General features: G+C 42.0%; 1 long non-coding RNA gene across 1 annotated transcript in view; it reads right to left on the reverse strand.

Moving 5' to 3' along the window:
• Positions 1 to 290: 290 nt before the first annotated feature.
• The window catches only part of LOC120762090 (uncharacterized), a 154,726-nt gene continuing 136,957 nt past the window's right edge, over positions 291 to 18,059 (reverse strand). The window contains exons 3-4 of the long non-coding RNA XR_005703816.2: positions 4,356 to 4,440; positions 291 to 659 (exon numbers count right to left, since the gene is read on the reverse strand). This is a non-coding gene — a long non-coding RNA (uncharacterized LOC120762090). The remainder of the gene's footprint in view (positions 660 to 4,355; positions 4,441 to 18,059) is intronic.

Below are 18,059 nucleotides of genomic sequence, written 5' to 3' on the forward strand. Positions count from 1 at the left end.
TTCCTGCTTGCAAATCTTGTAGGGGTCATTATTAACATTGTTTTTGTTATTTTGACTGACATTTCATTTCTCTTTCTCTTAATGCATTGTAATTTTGCTCTTGGGAAAAAGGAGCTATATGGAATGTTTTCTTTAAAATTTTCAAAGTATTTTCTAATTCTTTCCCTGTCACAACACATCTCTTGCTCTGTGAGCCTTTTCACAGCACAAAAATGAAAAACAGTGAAGATATAAGAGTATTCACAATCCAACACAACATTTAGGTAATATGTTTAATTAATATCTACTAATTCATAATTTTATTCTGGTTACCAAGATGGTTTAAGTAACACGGGATTTTCACCAAGCATGAAATACATGCCATGGCCTACAGAGCTCTGTTAGCAACTTACGTTGGATGCTTTTTTGCTCTTCCAGTTACTCTACATGTTTATTTCCATGCATGTGTGCTGGTTTATACATACACTTATTAGAATGATGAAGTTGCAAGCGGTATCACAAGAGTATTTACATACTGCTGCAACTAATTATTTGGACAGAAATGACAAATTGTGCTTTACAAAGGAAAATAGCATTGCCAGAGTTTCTAATGAGAAGAAAGTTGAGTTAAATTGAACAATTTCCTATCTCGTCCTGTCCCAATAACCGGTCCCGGTCATCTGGAATATTAAAAAAAGAATAATTATTGCCAATTATGGTCAAAATAAAATGCTGTCAATGCCATATTATTTGATAGCAGTTGCTAGTATTTTCCCTTAGGAAGTGCCCATTTATTTGACTTGCACTTGGCACCAGCTTGTTATTGCCCTCAGTATTTCAAGAAGGGCACATTCGAAGAGGAAAAAAAATGTCATTAGCATCAAGATTAATCACCAGAACACTGATTTTTAGAATAAAAAAGAGAAAAATATTTTTTGGGAAAATGTGCTGTCTAACACTACATGTGTACAGCCTGAGATCTTGTTTAAGCAGATCGGCACTGAACAGATTTCAGAGGGAGCTCCTGACAATCCTGCCCAGACTGTCCCCGCTGGAGTCCCCGGGCAGCAGGGAGGAATCTTGGTGGAGATTTTCTGCCGCTGCCAGAAGGGTGTTTAACTCACAGCCAGACACACATACGGGTGTTGCAGTGCACCGGCTGGAGCAAACACCAAAGGAAGGCAACACCCTTGTTCCCTTTGTCCTTTGGGATTTTGTTCTTTCAATTTCTGACCCTTCAGTGGTAGCTCAGCTCCCCAGATCCTTACTGGAAGCAGCACCAGTCACTCACCCAGGTTTTCAGAAGGTGCTGGGACCCATCCACTCAGATAAAATTGTAATTGCAGGACCAGATAAAAAGCAAAGGGAGGTAAGCACACAGAGATATCTCTTTGCTTATAAACTTTTTTGCTGGAATTAAAACTAAACATCCTCCCGCTCCTAAGAAAAAAAGCTAACTTGACATTTTAAAACTGCTGGGTGTTGCTGGGCCTGTTTGTACCTCAGTCCTCAAACCTTGAAACTTTTTGAACATTTCTTAGCATTATGTACAGGAAAAATGTTACATTAATAGACACTCCATCTAGTTAAACTTTTTAATTACTTCTTCTGAGAGTAATCATAGACTTCTTGCTAAAAGAACAGGGAGATAGAAACTGCATGTGTTTCTTCACAATAGTCAAATGGTAGCATTTGTGCAATAATTCCCAGAAAAATAGTTTGTAGTTACGTGTGACCACGTTTAAAAAAAAAAAAAAATTACACATTGGACACATTATTATAAACCAAGACAATACTATTTTCCTTTTGGCATTTTGCTTAGTGTTTCCTCACACTAGAAACAGAAAAAAAAAATGACAATGATCCTTATGATCTGCTTTGAAACCATACAGCATCTTCATGCTCTTCCCCAGAATAAGGTTTGTAACCCACAGCTAACCCAGGTGCATGAAGGATGCAGGGACTGTCAGGAAATCCCACCCCATATCCCATATTCTCAGAGAAAATGTTTGCCCGTGAATGAGTCAAAATACACAGATGATTCCTTCTGTGTAGGATAAGCTTAGAAGATAGAATATTTCTTGTTTAAACAGACAAGCCACAGAGCAACACCATTCATTTTCTCTCTTCTCTCATAGAGTGAAGACACAGACAAGAGTGGATTTTCTCCAGGGTAATCTCCACAGCCTGGCTTTGCAAATACAGATTTCTGAGAGTAATGTACACCCCTCACTCGTGTGAGTGATTTCAGTGAGACTCTGACTTCATCATCATCGCCTCACAACTCGGTAGGACATACAGGTAACAAAGCCCATCAGTTTTCAATGTCATGCAGGTTCGCTCCAACATCCCTTCCTAATTTTTAATGCATTCTGCCCTTGAGCACAGCTATTTGCTACTGCAGGTAAGGCTGCACAAGCATACAGTGAGTGGAGGCCCAGTGAGCTGGAACATCCTGTTTCAGCTGATATTCTGCAAAACTGTTTGGCTGTAGGAGTTCAGCAATATATTTTGATAGGCTTGACTATGCAGCTATAGATCTAGTTTGCTTCCCACTTGGATATTGTTCATGCATCAGTTATCACACAAAATTAGTGATAAGCAATATTAAGCAGAGCACTCTATCGCAGCTCTGCCCGAGAGGGCTGATAACAGATCCCAGTCTCTTCATGCTTTCTGCCTTTACGGGAACCTGAGTGACTGCTTCCCTGGGAAGCAGAAGGCAATAAGTATTCTGAGCTTTATGCTAATGCAATGTCTGTCACATCCCTCTTGCACCTTTACCAGGAGCTTTCAAAGTCTTGGTGGAAATCCTAGAATGGAATATCTGTTTGCTAGTGCTTTTCCAATAAGGATGCTATGATTCAGAAATAACTAGCAAGGATATTTTAGCAGCTTGCTATGCATAAAAAATGCATGATCTTCAAAACACGACTGCTGATAGCAATTAGCATGTATTTATATGTGCTTCATTCTTACCTGGTTATTGCAGTATACAGAAGCTTTCAGCTTGATGTATTAGAAATCCACAGAATTCTTAATTTAATCTATGGTGAGCCCAGTAAGAACAGTAGAGAATCACATACAGCTATCTCATTTTATATAGCACATTTATAGCTCACTCTCAGGAGCCTAAATCCTGGCTTTTCTTCCCTTATTCCATTCTATCAGAAGCAGATTTTCCTAAAAAAGACTTACTAATCTATCTCCTGTATTGTTTGAGTACGCTATTTGCTTGGAGTTCTTTTTGCCTTCACATTTTATTCTTGGCCTGATATTTTCCTTAAAATATCCAGGTTATACATGTCCCCACACTGTCCACCTTTGGTGCTGGTGCCACCTTATGAACATCAGCACATGAGCCCTTTCCCTGTAAAGAGGCTGCCCTTTTTCTTCCTTCCAGATTATTCAAGATCACATCAGTAGAATTCTGAATTGAAACCGTACATGCAGGGTACTGCAATAAGACAGGGATCCCTTGCCCCTTGGCCGATAAAAGTACACAAAATGATTCCAAATTTCCCCAAGTGCTGCAGCAGATGACAAAGGCTTTCCTGTTCTTCCACCTTGTGCTTTGACACAATTTGGCTCTAGGCCAAATATTCCAAAGCTTCACGCATTATTTGCTCTCACTCCTTAGTATTTTATTATTCAGTTCTGGATTTACTGGGGCCAAACCCTTTTATTTGGAAGGATTTGCTTTCAGGTCTAAAATTACTGGGCATTTCAGAGGGGAAAAATCAAATGCGTGTTCAGATAACAGACTGAAGATAAGGAAGCGAAGATAAGGAAGCAAAGGTAAGGAACCACAGGAGAACAACACTCTTTGTATCACTCTGGCATAGACATATTTTATAAAATTGAAGAGGGTATCTGAATAAGATCAGTCAGGTAAAATAATCTTTACGTTACCTATCCTTGAACTTACAGCATGATCTGGTAAACCATTTGTTACAGTGCCAAAGGAGCCCCTTTTCCCAAATCCTTACCCTCAATGAAACAAAAACATCAAATGGAAGCATTTCCAGTGGTTGCTTTGCATCGGAGCACATCTGCCGTGTTGCAAATGAACACAGAAGCCCAGACATTTTTTTTTTCTGTGCACCTCTCTCTATCCAGCAAATTACAAAGTGCTGAATTCATTTGAGACATAGAACAAGGTATGTTGGCTTACCATAAACAAGGGTCCAGCTCCTGCTAAAAAAGCAAAACCATCTAAATCATTCAAATATACTCTCTAACTCTTACAAAAATAGTTGGAGTCATCTGACTGATAAAACATTCTAATTAAGTTTGATTGTTCTATTTAATCTTAAAAATTGTCTGGAAACCCTGGAGGATATTTTTTTGTGGGATCAAGAGAGCAGCAAACTCACGTGTATGCCAGACTCCTGTGTGATTGTTTGTCCTGTTCCAGAGCCTCAGGAATCCACATCAGCACCACTGCACAATTTTGAACTCCTGTACAAGGAAAAATGGACAAAATATTCATGTATTGGATTTGCCTACTTCAGCTCTGGTTTTACATGCTGTAGCAGCCTCCTTAGCATTCTAGAAAAGATAGGGTGCTAGCTGGGCCATTAGAACAACGTGCTTAGTTAAGAACCAGATGTGTAAAATGAACAACCACTCAGATCTGCCACAATGGCTTAATAAAATGAAACAAAGGAAAAACCCCAAATACATACCACCACCCCACCCCTTAAAAAAAGAACAAAAAATTGTTGGAAGGCTCAGTATTGTTTGCATAATTTTTTTTAAGCTTTAGCCAGCTTGTAAGAAAGAATCCTCTAATTTTCATCTGGATTAGCACTGGTTCCTAGATGAGAGAGTTGCATAGTCACTTTATTGAAACCCATGCAGGAATAATGAGCAACTCAAGACCACCAGGCTCTGGGGATGTACAATCTATCGCCTATGGCCCCTGGGGTCTCTTTAAAAGATTCTAATGGGATCCAACAAGGGCAACTTTGATTATCCCATGTGGTTTGACAGATACGTCAACCAAACCACAGAGACCATGAATCTGAAAGGCAGCTGACAAATCTAGAAGAGAGGTAGAATTTGCGAAGCTTCCAAAGGAAGATTTATATGTCAGATTACTGACTATATTTCAGAAGCTGTCATTTCTAGGAACATCAGTTGGAGATACAATTATTTATTACTACCCATACAGAGCCCCATAGACATTAGGATGTATGTGCAGACATTACAGTCAGCAGCCAAAAAGAGACAGAAAGAATGGTAATAGGACGGGAGGGAGAGCAGATTTTATATATATATAAAAATAAGAGCCTCTGATGTTTTCTGAAGAGTTAATCTGGATACATATCACCTCTGGTGGTTTACTTCACCATCTCAGTGCACAATTTAATTTTGCTCATGAGTGTCTATGAACTGTTCTTGAGAATTTTTTTTAATGGGAGTAATGCTATGTTGAGGCAGCTACTGACTTCAATTATAATAATCTTGTTACAAATAAATTCTGGTCTTGTTCTTGAGGACCTTCAAGGAACTCTGCTATCCCAAATTCCCTTCTGTCAGCACAGCCTCCTGATTAGAGTGTCTCAACACCCAAAGCTTTTTTCTTTCTCAGAGAAACAATCATATACATTATTGAACATGCTGTAGGAGATACACTACATTATTTTGTTACCAAACTGCTTAGTGGCATTCAAACAGAATGTTATGAACACATAATAAATATCAATCTTGAAAAGATATTAAAAATTAAAAGAATACTAAATTACCCCATGCAGGTGAACTACAGCTATTATAAATTAATAACCATGAAGGAAGTTGAAATTCTGAAGCTCTGAACACGTAATTTAAATGTTTGAAAACTTCTATAAAACACAGGGAGAACAGACAAAGTTTATAAAGTCACAATTTTATCTTTGCTGAGTACTAGTACATGGTTTTATGCCCAAAAATATTTCCAGAAGAGTCCAGAAAGAATTTCTTGCTGGGGTGCTTTGTTATCCTAATGCCTATATGCTGAAAAGAGCAACCAAATAATTGAACAACTGCTGTAAATATCTGACCAGTGCATGGGGCAGAAAACAATGGGGCAAGTGAAGGCAATCCAACCTGGCTTTATTGGGGTCTGCAATTACAGCAGTTGTGATCAATGGTGGTTATGAAGTGTAAATTTCATGTAGATTTCCTATGAATGAATAAAACCCTGTAGCCTTCAAATTCAGTAACATACTCATTTCATTAGTCTTAGCTAGTCATCACCAAAAAGTAAACCTCACTGTTCCAAAGATCTAAAGTCTGTGCATTTCCAGCTACATCAACATGCTTTAAAATATTTTTAATTGAAAGTAACTGATAAAAGGTAATGCAGCATTCATCTTGCTGTGGATGACACGAGTGCAATGTTTTAACTAATGTTTTATTTAAAGACACACTTGAAAGGTCTGTGTGAGTAATTGCCAGTTTGTCAGCTGAATCACTTTATCCTTTGGAGGAGCTTTTTGTCATTATATTAGATGATTCCCAATTTCAGTGCAAGCCAATTTATAGGATAAATGTACCTCAGTGTCACGCATTTCATTCTTGAGTACTAAAATATTATTTGGGGGCTTGTTTTTACAAAATTGCTATTCTTCTTATCCTTACAGACATGTTGCTAACTGACATACGCATTGAAAACCTGTGTTTTTACAGGAAAAAGAACAGAGATCTCCCTCCTTTTTCATATGTTTAAAAAAAAGGTCTACTCATCATCTTCTTAATATGAGAAAATATTTACGTATAGTGTAGCAAAGTTTAATCCTGCCTGAGAATTTTTATTTATCTTAATGGAAATGTTTGAACGGAAGAGCTGGCAGACCTGGACCCCTGTGCTCAGAATACAGTATTTACACATCAGATGCTACACTTGCACATTGCCAAAAAGCCGGTTATATCAACAGCATTTCTAATCACTGTAAATCAATCCAGGACTACTTTGTGTTTTTTAAATGCTTATGCTCCTTTGAAAGAGAAAGACATTCTGCTTATGTTTAAGAGACTGGCATATATTAATCCTCAGAATTTGGCCCAGAACTGTACATTTTTAAACTCTAGAATAAAATAATCTCAAAGATCTTGTTTGAGTTCTTTGGTTTAAGTGAGCAGAATTGCAGAAGATTTACTGGATCAATTAAAATTTTATGAACTGTATTCCTTGTCAAACAATTTCAATCTGTTTATATCTGGATTGTTCACCTGTCTGTGTACAGAAATAAAATGTGTGTGAAACTGACTTGCACACATAGCTGTAGGAGAAACTGCATCTTGTATTTTATGTAGGTGGGAAGCAGTTGGGAGATGAGCAAGAAATATATGAATCATCTTACGACTACAATCTATATCCAACTTCCTCCTCACAGGAAATAAAGTTACCTGACAATTTAGCCAGAAGCGTGGGTTTCTGACAACTTTGCATAAAGTTTGTTTGAAGAACCCTCATATTTTTAAATTTCTGTAAGAACATTCCTGCTAAATATATCCACTGCATTTGATCTGAACAAAATTAAAACTGGAGAATTAAAGAAATGACCAAAAAAGCAATTATCTTGCAAATCAGAGCTATAGTTTGAAATAAAACTGCAGCAATGTTGCCGTCTGGGCCTGATTAATTTGGTCGCTGCTTCTACAATCAGCACAAATGATCACGCACACACCACCCCTTGCCTTACCTCACCTTTCTGCTTTGAAATTCGCATGGCTTTGATTTTAAAAGTCCCTAACTAAAGCTTCCTTTCCCGCGCTCCTTGGGTGGTGCCCACGGAGCTCAAACGAGCAGCTTTTCTCACCCTCACGTTTTCAAAGGACCAGGGAAACAGAGCGGATCTTTGGGCAGAAGCTGTGCCCGGACTCTCAGGCCTGTGCTTTGACCTCCGCTCGGCAGGGCAGGGTCCCGCTGAGGGCAGGTCTGTGCTGAGGGCAGGTCTGTGCTGAGGGCAGGGCCCCGCGGAGGGCAGGGACCCGCGGAGGGCAGGTGCGCGCTGAGGGCAGGTCTGTGCTGAGGGCAGGTGCGCGCTGAGGGCAGGTCTGTGCTGAGGGCAGGTCTGTGCTGAGGGCAGGTGCGTGCTGAGGGCAGGTCTGTGCTGAGGGCAGGTGCGCGCTGAGGGCAGGTCTGTGCTGAGGGCAGGTGCGCGCTGAGGGCAGGTCCGCGCTGAGGGCAGGTCTGTGCTGAGGGCAGGTCTGTGCTGAGGGCAGGTGCGCGCTGAGGGCAGGGCCCCGCGGAGGGCAGGTGCGCGCTGAGTGCAGGTCTGTGCTGAGGGCAGGTGCGCGCTGAGTGCAGATCTGTGCTGAGGGCAGGTGCGCGCTGAGGGCAGGTCTGTGCTGAGGGCAGGTCTGTGCTGAGGGCAGGTGCGTGCTGAGGGCAGGTCTGTGCTGAGGGCAGGTGCGTGCTGAGGGCAGGTCTGTGCTGAGGGCAGGTGCGCGCTGAGGGCAGGTGCGCACTGAGGGCAGGTCTGTGCTGAGGGCAGGTGCGCGCTGAGGGCAGATCTGTGCTGAGGGCAGGTCTGTGCTGAGGGCAGGTGCGCGCTGAGGGCAGGTCTGTGCTGAGGGCAGGGCCCCGCTGAGGGCAGGTGCGCGCTGAGGGCAGGTGCGCGCTGAGGGCAGGTCTGTGCTGAGGGCACGTCCGCGCTGAGGGCAGGTCTGTGCTGAGGGCAGGTCTGTGCTGAGGGCAGGTCTGTGCTGAGGGCAGGTGCGCGCTGAGGGCAGGGCCCCGCGGAGGGCAGGTGCGCGCTGAGGGCAGGTCTGTGCTGAGGGCAGGTGCGCGCTGAGTGCAGGTCTGTGCTGAGGGCAGGTGCGCGCTGAGTGCAGATCTGTGCTGAGGGCAGGTGCGCGCTGAGGGCAGGTCTGTGCTGAGGGCAGGTCTGTGCTGAGGGCAGGTGCGTGCTGAGGGCAGGTCTGTGCTGAGGGCAGGTGCGCGCTGAGGGCAGGTCTGTGCTGAGGGCAGGTCTGTGCTGAGGGCAGGTGCGTGCTGAGGGCAGGTCTGTGCTGAGGGCAGGTGCGCGCTGAGGGCAGGTCTGTGCTGAGGGCAGGTGCGCGCTGAGGGCAGGTCCGCGCTGAGGGCAGGTCTGTGCTGAGGGCAGGTCTGTGCTGAGGGCAGGTGCGCGCTGAGGGCAGGGCCCCGCGGAGGGCAGGTGCGCGCTGAGTGCAGGTCTGTGCTGAGGGCAGGTGCGCGCTGAGTGCAGATCTGTGCTGAGGGCAGGTGCGCGCTGAGGGCAGGTCTGTGCTGAGGGCAGGTCTGTGCTGAGGGCAGGTGCGCGCTGAGGGCAGGTCTGTGCTGAGGGCAGGTGCGCGCTGAGGGCAGGTGCGCGCTGAGGGCAGGTCTGTGCTGAGGGCACGTCCGCGCTGAGGGCAGGTCTGTGCTGAGGGCAGGTGCGCGCTGAGGGCAGGTCCGCGCTGAGGGCAGGTCTGTGCTGAGGGCAGGTGCGCGCTGAGGGCAGGTCTGTGCTGAGGGCAGGTGCGCGCTGAGGGCAGGTCCGCGCTGAGGGCAGGTCTGTGCTGAGGGCAGGTGCGCGCTGAGGGCAGGTCTGTGCTGAGGGCAGGTGCGCGCTGAGGGCAGGTGCGCGCTGAGGGCAGGTGCGCGCTGAGGGCAGGGCCCCGCGGAGGGCAGCAACCAGCCATTGCTTAGATACATATTTAAGTAGTCTACAGTACAGGAAAATGAGTGATGAAGGGACATACAAAGTTCGCCTTCACGCTACCGAAGTTATGTCTCAAACCCTGATTCAGCCTCATCCAGGGAAGGATTTCACAATTCCTGCCATTTGATGCTATTCATTGCTAGTAATGGAATAAATCCCCACACACTTAGGAAAGGTTATGTTTAATATTTTGGTATATGCCCCAACCAGTCAGAAATCGTTAACTCTTTGCTCATGAATACTTCTCTGCTGTGAGCTCTATTTTAAACTTGTCCACATTAGGACTTATTTTTAGTTCTGTTTTATTTCTGTGGAAAGTATAAGAAGCAGAACATTTTATCTCCTGTCCATAAAGGAGATATAAATCATCCCGTTCTAAAAAGGTGAAGCACTTTTAGCTCTAGTTCTTTCGCAATCAGTTTGATGTAGCCTAAAAAAGTGGCCTCATCCTGCTCCTAAACTGGCTTTCCTTATCTAACTCAGAGCATCATAAACGTTCAGCAGTCTGCTTGCAGGAGAAGAATTGAGGTTATTTTTCTACTCTAACTATTGCTCTGCTGTAGAAAATGGGAGAATTAATACAAAAAGGCAGGAGCGGTATTATATGTGAACAACCCACTAGCAAAGAGATCAGCTGTCACTCCTCAGTCCCAATCCCTGGAACTGATGGGCCTCAGGGTCCCTTCCTACCCAAACAATTCCAGGATTCTCTGGGTCTGTGACCCAGCTTACTACAACACATTCCCCAGGCTCAGTTTTTCTCCAGGCCTTATGCCCATCTGCTCCTACAAGCATTTAAGTGACTCCAGGAAATTACTCTGGACATTCAAAAGAGAGCTCCTTGCTGAACTTGGAGCTGCAGAGCCTGAGACTCACCAATAAATATCAGTCATGATAGTTTGATGAGAAAATTTCATTCTCCATTGAGTGTGACTGGAATAATTAATCTGGTCTTCAGAGCTTTCAAACTGAGCCTAATCAATGACTTGTTGCCATCAACAACAGAAAATTATCTCGTGACAGCCAGTGCCTACATCAGAGAAAAATTCTGAAATTTACATTTGTTTTTATTTTGACACTGGTTGCACTTAAGCATGCTAATTATCAGAATAATGTGGTGTTTTTTTTACAGAAAAGAAGGCAGAGAGTATCAAGATTTGTGGGGAGAAAAAACTCTGGAAGAAGCAATAACCATTTGATGGAATGCACAATTTTTTCAGAAAAATTACTGAAGTAGAGGGCTCCCTTTATATAATTATAAAATTATTGTTGGTATGACTGATTTAATTTGAATAGCATTCCCTGGGGAAATACCCTGTGCTATCAGCTTGAAATGATTATGATTATTTGGCCTTCAGCAGGAGTGGGATAAGTCAGCAGTAGAGCTGGATGGCAGCATGCCCACAGCTACACCTAATGAAATGAAACACATCTGTGGCTCTGACAGGAGGAAATACCAGGGAACGAGCTCATCTCAGAGCAACTCATTCCAAGCCTGATGCCAGCAGAGTCTCCAAGCACTCACAGGCAATACCCCGAGGTCCTTACTCAGCTTTTACTCAGAATTGAAGGAATTTTGATCACAGAGTGAAAACCAAGAGGGGCAGAAGTTATACTAAAAAATATTAATATAAAGAGGTGGCTGACTCCTCACCTTCTTCAGTCTGGCAGAAGACGCTGAGAGGGGTGTTCCGTGAGCAAGAGCATGAGGTGACCCTCAGTAATTAATTTCTCCTTACAGAAATGGTCAAATACAAAACCTGGTATTTTTGTGATAAGTTAAATGGAGTGGAACTTCATCAAACTGGCAACAACTGCTTTATTTTGAGCAGTTTTCCCAAGATCAGCAGATTAATATTATACTCCGCACCATTTGTGGGGGAAGCATTAGAATCTTCCTCTGACACAAGAGGGGCAGAGCCTCAGAGAACTGGTTCTTGGAGGACTCCTGCTCCACTGAACAAGCCCTCTGTGGCAGCTTAGAATAATACAGGTTTTTGAATTGCATTGACCGGTCACACAGAGTTTCTCTGCTGCTCCTTACTAACAATTGAGCAAGCAGATGAAAAGGCAAACCTCTGCCTTTGTTAGCTTTGCTGGCACTCCGGTGAGGGAGATCAAAGCAGGAGCTTTGACGGAAAGAGAGGGAGGATATAGCCAAATGGTGGTTTGAGACAAAGGAGCAGCCCGCTTGAGGTCACGGATGGAAGGAAAACGCCTAATAGACAAAGGAAAAAAGAATCCCTAAACATGTTGTGCAGGAATACACAATTTGCCATCCTTCTCCATGGAGACTAAGCTAGACCCTGCTTTTACAATTCATTTGGACTGCAAGAGTGAAAAGCTGCCTGTCCAGAGGCTCTGCACCACTGCTGCCTTTGATTTTGTCAATGGCAGCAAACTGGGGAGCAGCATAGCCTCCCTGTTGACTGCTGTCTCTGTAAAATGCAAGTTCCTCACAGAAAAAGGAAATAATGCCAGAAAAAGTAAATAGCTTGCTTTCCATGTGAAAGCAGAATAGTGTTCTGACCACAGTGAGTAGTTTTCCCTCCTTCCATGCAAGGCAAAAGAGGTCTGTGCAAAAATAATACCCTCTGTCATAGGATAAAACCTATACATAGTCTAAGAATGACTTAAGCTTCCTGGGGACCTTACCCTGGGACGTAAAATGATGCATTCAACTTCTGTTGGACCTGTGCTGTGCCCAGTTTCCCTGGGGCTCCTAGGAAGCATCAAGACCCAATACATTAGCTGCTTATTGTTCAGCTTTTCCATTTTCAGAAATCTGGTTCCCAGTTATCCCCTCCTGGAATGAGGTGCTGCTAAGAGACACAATGCGAAGCACAAAACATAATTGGGATGGGTAAAGCAATCCGATTAAAATGAGAAATCCGCCCGAGCAGGAGCAAAAGCCAAGAAATGAAGAAAATTATAAAAAAGGTGAAAACCTGAATAATTCTTATAAAATCATTTTGATTTTTCTATAATCCCCTGATTCCGACAGCACCAAAACAAGAAAAACACCTTTTGCAATATTCTTCTGGTTGCAAAGGGGTAAAACCAATGCAGTATTAATAGTAAACATTTTATTAACTTGGCAGAGGACCACAAATGTTTCTGAGAACACACAAAAATCAGATAAAATATACCATCTGTCCTCAAGTTCTGCAGAAGCTGGTGCCAGCAGTTCAGGCAAAGGTGGGTGTGGTACAGTGCCCATTGGCAAGGAAACTCTGCAGGGAAGACTGAAAAGAGAATGTTTTATTGGAGGTAATGAGAAGTATGAAGTAGCAAGTATTTCTTTTCAAGGAGAAGGGAATAATAAAAAAAAAGCTCTGAAGGCAGAAGGTGGAAAAGGATTAAGTGGGGAGAATCAGAATTTCTCCAGAAGGTTCTTATCTATAGCTATTATAAACAGGGATATCATTAAATCTCCTAGAGTAAAAGCCTACAGAACTAAACAAATTCACCAGGGTGTGACATTTTAAACCTCTGTCCACTGTTCGTAGGTGGTTGAGGTGCAATCCTGTTTTGTGCATGACCTGTGCATCCCCTTGTCATACCAAGGACACCAGCGCTGTTCCCTGCAGGGCACAAAGGGCCCTGCACAGCACAGGCATAGAGCCAGGCATGGCTTAACCCTGGCTGAGCCTATCTCAGAAACAGTGAGCATATCTTGAAATGTCTGAGGGGAAAATCCAACAACGCCCTTTGTTCTCCAGAGAAGTATTGGTAATGCATTTCCTTGACTTGTCAATTGGAGTGTTTCAGCTGTGGCTGTTTTACAAATTCCTCAGGTTAAAAAGCTACAAATGAACTCCTGTTTCACCAAACCCTCTTCTGACAGGGTGTGTGAGCTGCACTTCCACACGCATCCCCAGCTGCAGCCCACAACAACACCGTACTCTGTTCAGGTGAAACTTGCCTGACCCAACAGTTCTCTTTTCATATGAATAAAAAACTGGAAAGGATCTTGCGAGCCTGTGCTCTCTTTGCTACAGAGGATTCTGGAAGACTTTCCATTGGAACAATGGATGCTCTTGTTTGGAGTTAAATAGAATCCTTAATGAAGTATTGGACTGCTTTAAATATTTTTAGACATATATTTAGCTTGATGTAGTGCCATTTCTTCTAGACTTTGTTTTCAAATATTCCTCTCAAAGCAATTTATTTCATTTTAAAGAACATAGTAACATTGCTGTGGAGGAAAAACTGTAGATAGTTTTCTTATTATGAACTGTTTTCAACTGCAAATTTAAGGATACATTTATAAAGGCTTACACACTTAGGAGGTGAAAGCTTAGCTAAAATATAAAATCCTTTTAAGCAGCTTGGCTTTTATAGCATGCTACAAATTCATGAAGAAAGGAATACAGGAGGATTGTAAAATTTCATGCCTGACACTTGCATGTTATCTCTGGGAATCCAGCCTGAATAAGGAAGGCATAAAAGGAAACTATAAGCTTGCATAGCCAGAATGTAGTGTCATAAATCAGAAATTCTGGACTGAAGGAAACCCACATCTCTAAGACAGGTGTCTCAGATTTGACATGTATCCACATAAAAACAAGTTAATTATTTCAGATGTTGTATTTATTGTGAAGAACACAATTTGGGATTAAAAATAAATTCAATAGTACATATATGGTGATCAGTAACATTCATATGCATGGCTAGATACAGACACAGAACAGATAATTAAGATTTAGCTTCTCTATTTATAGAACAAAAGTGAAGCAGATTAATTGTCTTTGAATGTGAAGGTTGGAGTGAGCACAGGGTGATATTAGTGGCTAGTGAAAGAAGCTGTAACTCATTACAAAGATGTATTCTTTTTCAATAAAAATAATATGTGAGATACAAGAAGAACAAACTGATAAAACAAAAGGACAGAAGCTACAATGTCGGAAGTGAAAAACAAAAACAAATGTTCTAAGCCATTGGGACATGTATTTTTGCTAAAGAAGTAAATGAAGATGATTGAAGAAATAAAAAAAATCTATAGAGACCCAAGACAAAATAACAGGAGTGTTGGTAATACAAGCATTTTTTTCTTTAAATGAACTACTTGCAATAAAACTACGAGCCACTTTTTCATTGCAAAGCAATGCAACAGCTACTATTATTTCACAGCTGTTGAGGCAGTCTGTAATGTTCAGGAAAGTCCACTTTTTACTGTTGATAATTAAAGATATTTAAAGGAACACATTCTGAGAGTAACAGCTATTCTAAAAGAAAGGTGTAAAGAAATGTAATTGTCAATTTTCTCAAATTCCTTATTATTATGTTAGTAATCAGATAAAATTAAATTATTTCAATAACTCAATTTACATTTCAAAACATCAAAATTTAGAGCAGAGCCTTTTCAGTCTGATATTAGGATTAGCTCTTTGAAATACCCTTTTTTTGTTTGGTTGGTTGGTTGGGTTTTTTTGGTTTTTTTGTAGCATGGCACGGTCATATCCAGTTTTCTATAGAACAGTCAGGAAAAGATGTGGCAAAAATACCTCAAGATATTTCAGAAGGGAGAGATTAGACTGCTTTCCACTTTTAATTATTTACTAAGAGCTACAGAATGGCAGTGAAAACTCCCTCTTGCAGCTTGCTCAGTGTCTCCACCACTTTCAATTCTTTTTTAAGAAGAGGGCTGCTGCTGGGCTGACAGAGAGCATTCAGCACTCCCTCTGACAATTCATGGCTTCTCTTCAAAGAAGTTTCCTCCTTTAAATATGAGTGGGTTTCGTATACTACAGAATTTCCATTTGGATTTTTTGCCACTTGGTCACAAACTTGATATGAATATCCCTGATCAGCAAGAACTGAAGTGCTGTGTTTATGTGCTGAGCTTAATAAGGGTGCTTTTAGTATGAACTCGCAGTTGGGGAGGGAAAGGTGGGCAGAGCAAGCTACCAATTGTTGTTTAAATCTTGCTAACAGAGACAAACAGCCCTCAGGTTGGATGTAACTCAGAGAAAACACATTAGATATGACTATGAAGTGATGCATCAACAGCAATTTTGTCATTCAGATGCAAAATGCAAAAAAGAAAGGATTGAAATGCACCATTAATATTCCTTGCTGTAGTGAACTGACCTTCTGCATATTGGTGATACAGTTCATACATAGAAAAGAGATGCATTGAAATGAAATCAGTCGATGCTGCTGGAATGAGGAAGGTTTTGCTGACTTCCAACTACAGACACTCGCATGAAACTGCAGTGGGAAATTTGTTCCAGCCTTCCATCTAACCATGGAGCAACTGTGTTTAAGAACATTATGATGAGGTGAAAGCAAAATATGAGACACTGCATAAAATGTAAATAAAGCAGAAAAACAGAGATACAAAGGATAAAAATATGTAAAATGTGATTCTGAAGATTTTTTGAAGTCTACTTTTGGACATATCATATTGGTAGGGTAGCTTGATATTTCTTTGGTGGTTTTCCAGGCTAGCTACCACTTTACAGCATGTGAGGTTGTACCATCATCACACACAGCCATATATGGTGTTCCTGCATGCACAATGAGACCGCACTGCAGAACGAATGAAACAGGTGTTGTGTTTATCTTCTTCCAAAATATAAACATCAGAAAAGCTAGAGATAGTTTTGTATCACTGTAATTTGCTGCCCTCCTCTCTCATTTTCTAAGAGATTTGGAGAACACAGCAATGGCCACTTAAATCACTTCTATGCCATTTATATCATACTGGCATCAACAGCAATGCACTTGATCTAAAAATCTGAATGCTGAAGCAGGTTTCCCTCTATGTTTCTCTTCTCAGTACTTTCCTTTTTGAGAGAAGCTATGAGTTTAAATACAGGATGTCCACCATCCTTTCACTGAAACAGTTCAGAAATGTCTCTTTTCAGGACCAGTGTGCATCTGTGGAACTCTTCCATTGGTACTTTTAGGCTCTGCATATTTAGCTGACAGCATAGCTCAGATTTTCCAATATCTGAGGTGCTATTTGTGAAAAAAAGACAAGCTGTAACTTTCAGTTAGCTCAACCTTACAAAGTGCTGTAACACGCTGTGCAAACATGATTTTAAGACTTCCAGGACTAGCAAAATTGGCAGCCAGCTCCTTTTGCAAACACAGAACTTAAAACAAACAAAAGTGCAAAACAGGCCCTGATGAGAAGCAAAATCTTTTGAGTTCAAGCAATTTGAGATACTGAGCTGCTTGGAAGGAGGTTTGCAATCCTTGTTTTGCACCTAAAATAACACCATTAGCAAAGGTCATTGTATGAGATGATTTTCAACTTCATGATGCTCAAAAAACCCAATTCATTATAGTTTTATGTTTTTTCTCTTTTTAGCTCCTGATGACTGTTTAAATTATTGTGCAAAAATATACACTGGAATTGTGTGGTTAATTCAAGAAGAAGAAGAAGAAGAATTGAATTTTTACAGTATGGCATCTTTGTTTACATTTAATGTATAACCTAGGTGGGGTATGTTGATAAGGGAGCTGGAGAACAGACTTGAGAGGAAAAAAAATGATGCTCAAACATGCAGAAACAACAGAAAACATTACAAACAGGAACTACTGCAAGTGAGAGACCTGGAATAGGGCCAGGGGAGCAGGCCCTGAGCAAGAGGATGTAACCAGGGCACTGCTGATGATGGCCCTGTCAGAACTGGGCTGCCCACTTCTGAGTAGATAAATGGTGTCTCCACTGTATTATTGAATCATGTCACAAGAAGAGTTTAATAAAATTACAATCACAAAAGATGCCTAAATGTGCAAATAGAGATGGAGATGAAAAGTTGAATTGAGTTTACTTGAACAGTATGAAAACCTGAGAATACAAAGGTCTGCAAAAATGAGGGCAAAATAATTCACAGTGGTTTTCATACCACAAGAAAGGATATCACAGAAATACACAAGGTATAGCTTGGGAGGTTGCAGGTGGGCAACCTGAAAGAGCAACTTCAAGATTTTAGTGAAGCAGGAAGGTTAGAGAAACTGGGAAAGCAATGGTCCCAATGGCGTATCAGGGATTTACACACCTCAGTTTTATTAATGCTAATGGGATTTATGTTCACCACTACCCTATACAGCAAGAGAAAAATTAGCAGCAAGAAAGGAGGGGATTAACTCAATGTTTCTGCCTCGCAGTACAAGACTTACAAGCCTCACATCTTGGGAAATTTTCCACTGTGTGGCAGCTTTAAAAGTGGGAAGATTACTGCTCCAGAAAGAGTCCAGGGGAAATTCCAAATGGCCATAGTCAGTTTATGAGGCCTGGGGTACCTGTGGGATCTCCACAGAGAGCAGGAAATCCGCCGTGCTCGGGAGAGTGAGACAGTAGGCAGCTGTGGAGTTCCTAAAGCAAGACACAGCTACAGGCAGCGCCAGGGTCTGGCGGGGAGCTGCAGCCCACACTGGAGCAGCTGCCACAACCAGCAGGGCACCTGCAAG

This window comes from Hirundo rustica, chromosome 21, assembly GCF_015227805.2.
Source record: "Hirundo rustica isolate bHirRus1 chromosome 21, bHirRus1.pri.v3, whole genome shotgun sequence".
Classification (NCBI taxonomy): domain Eukaryota; kingdom Metazoa; phylum Chordata; class Aves; order Passeriformes; family Hirundinidae; genus Hirundo; species Hirundo rustica.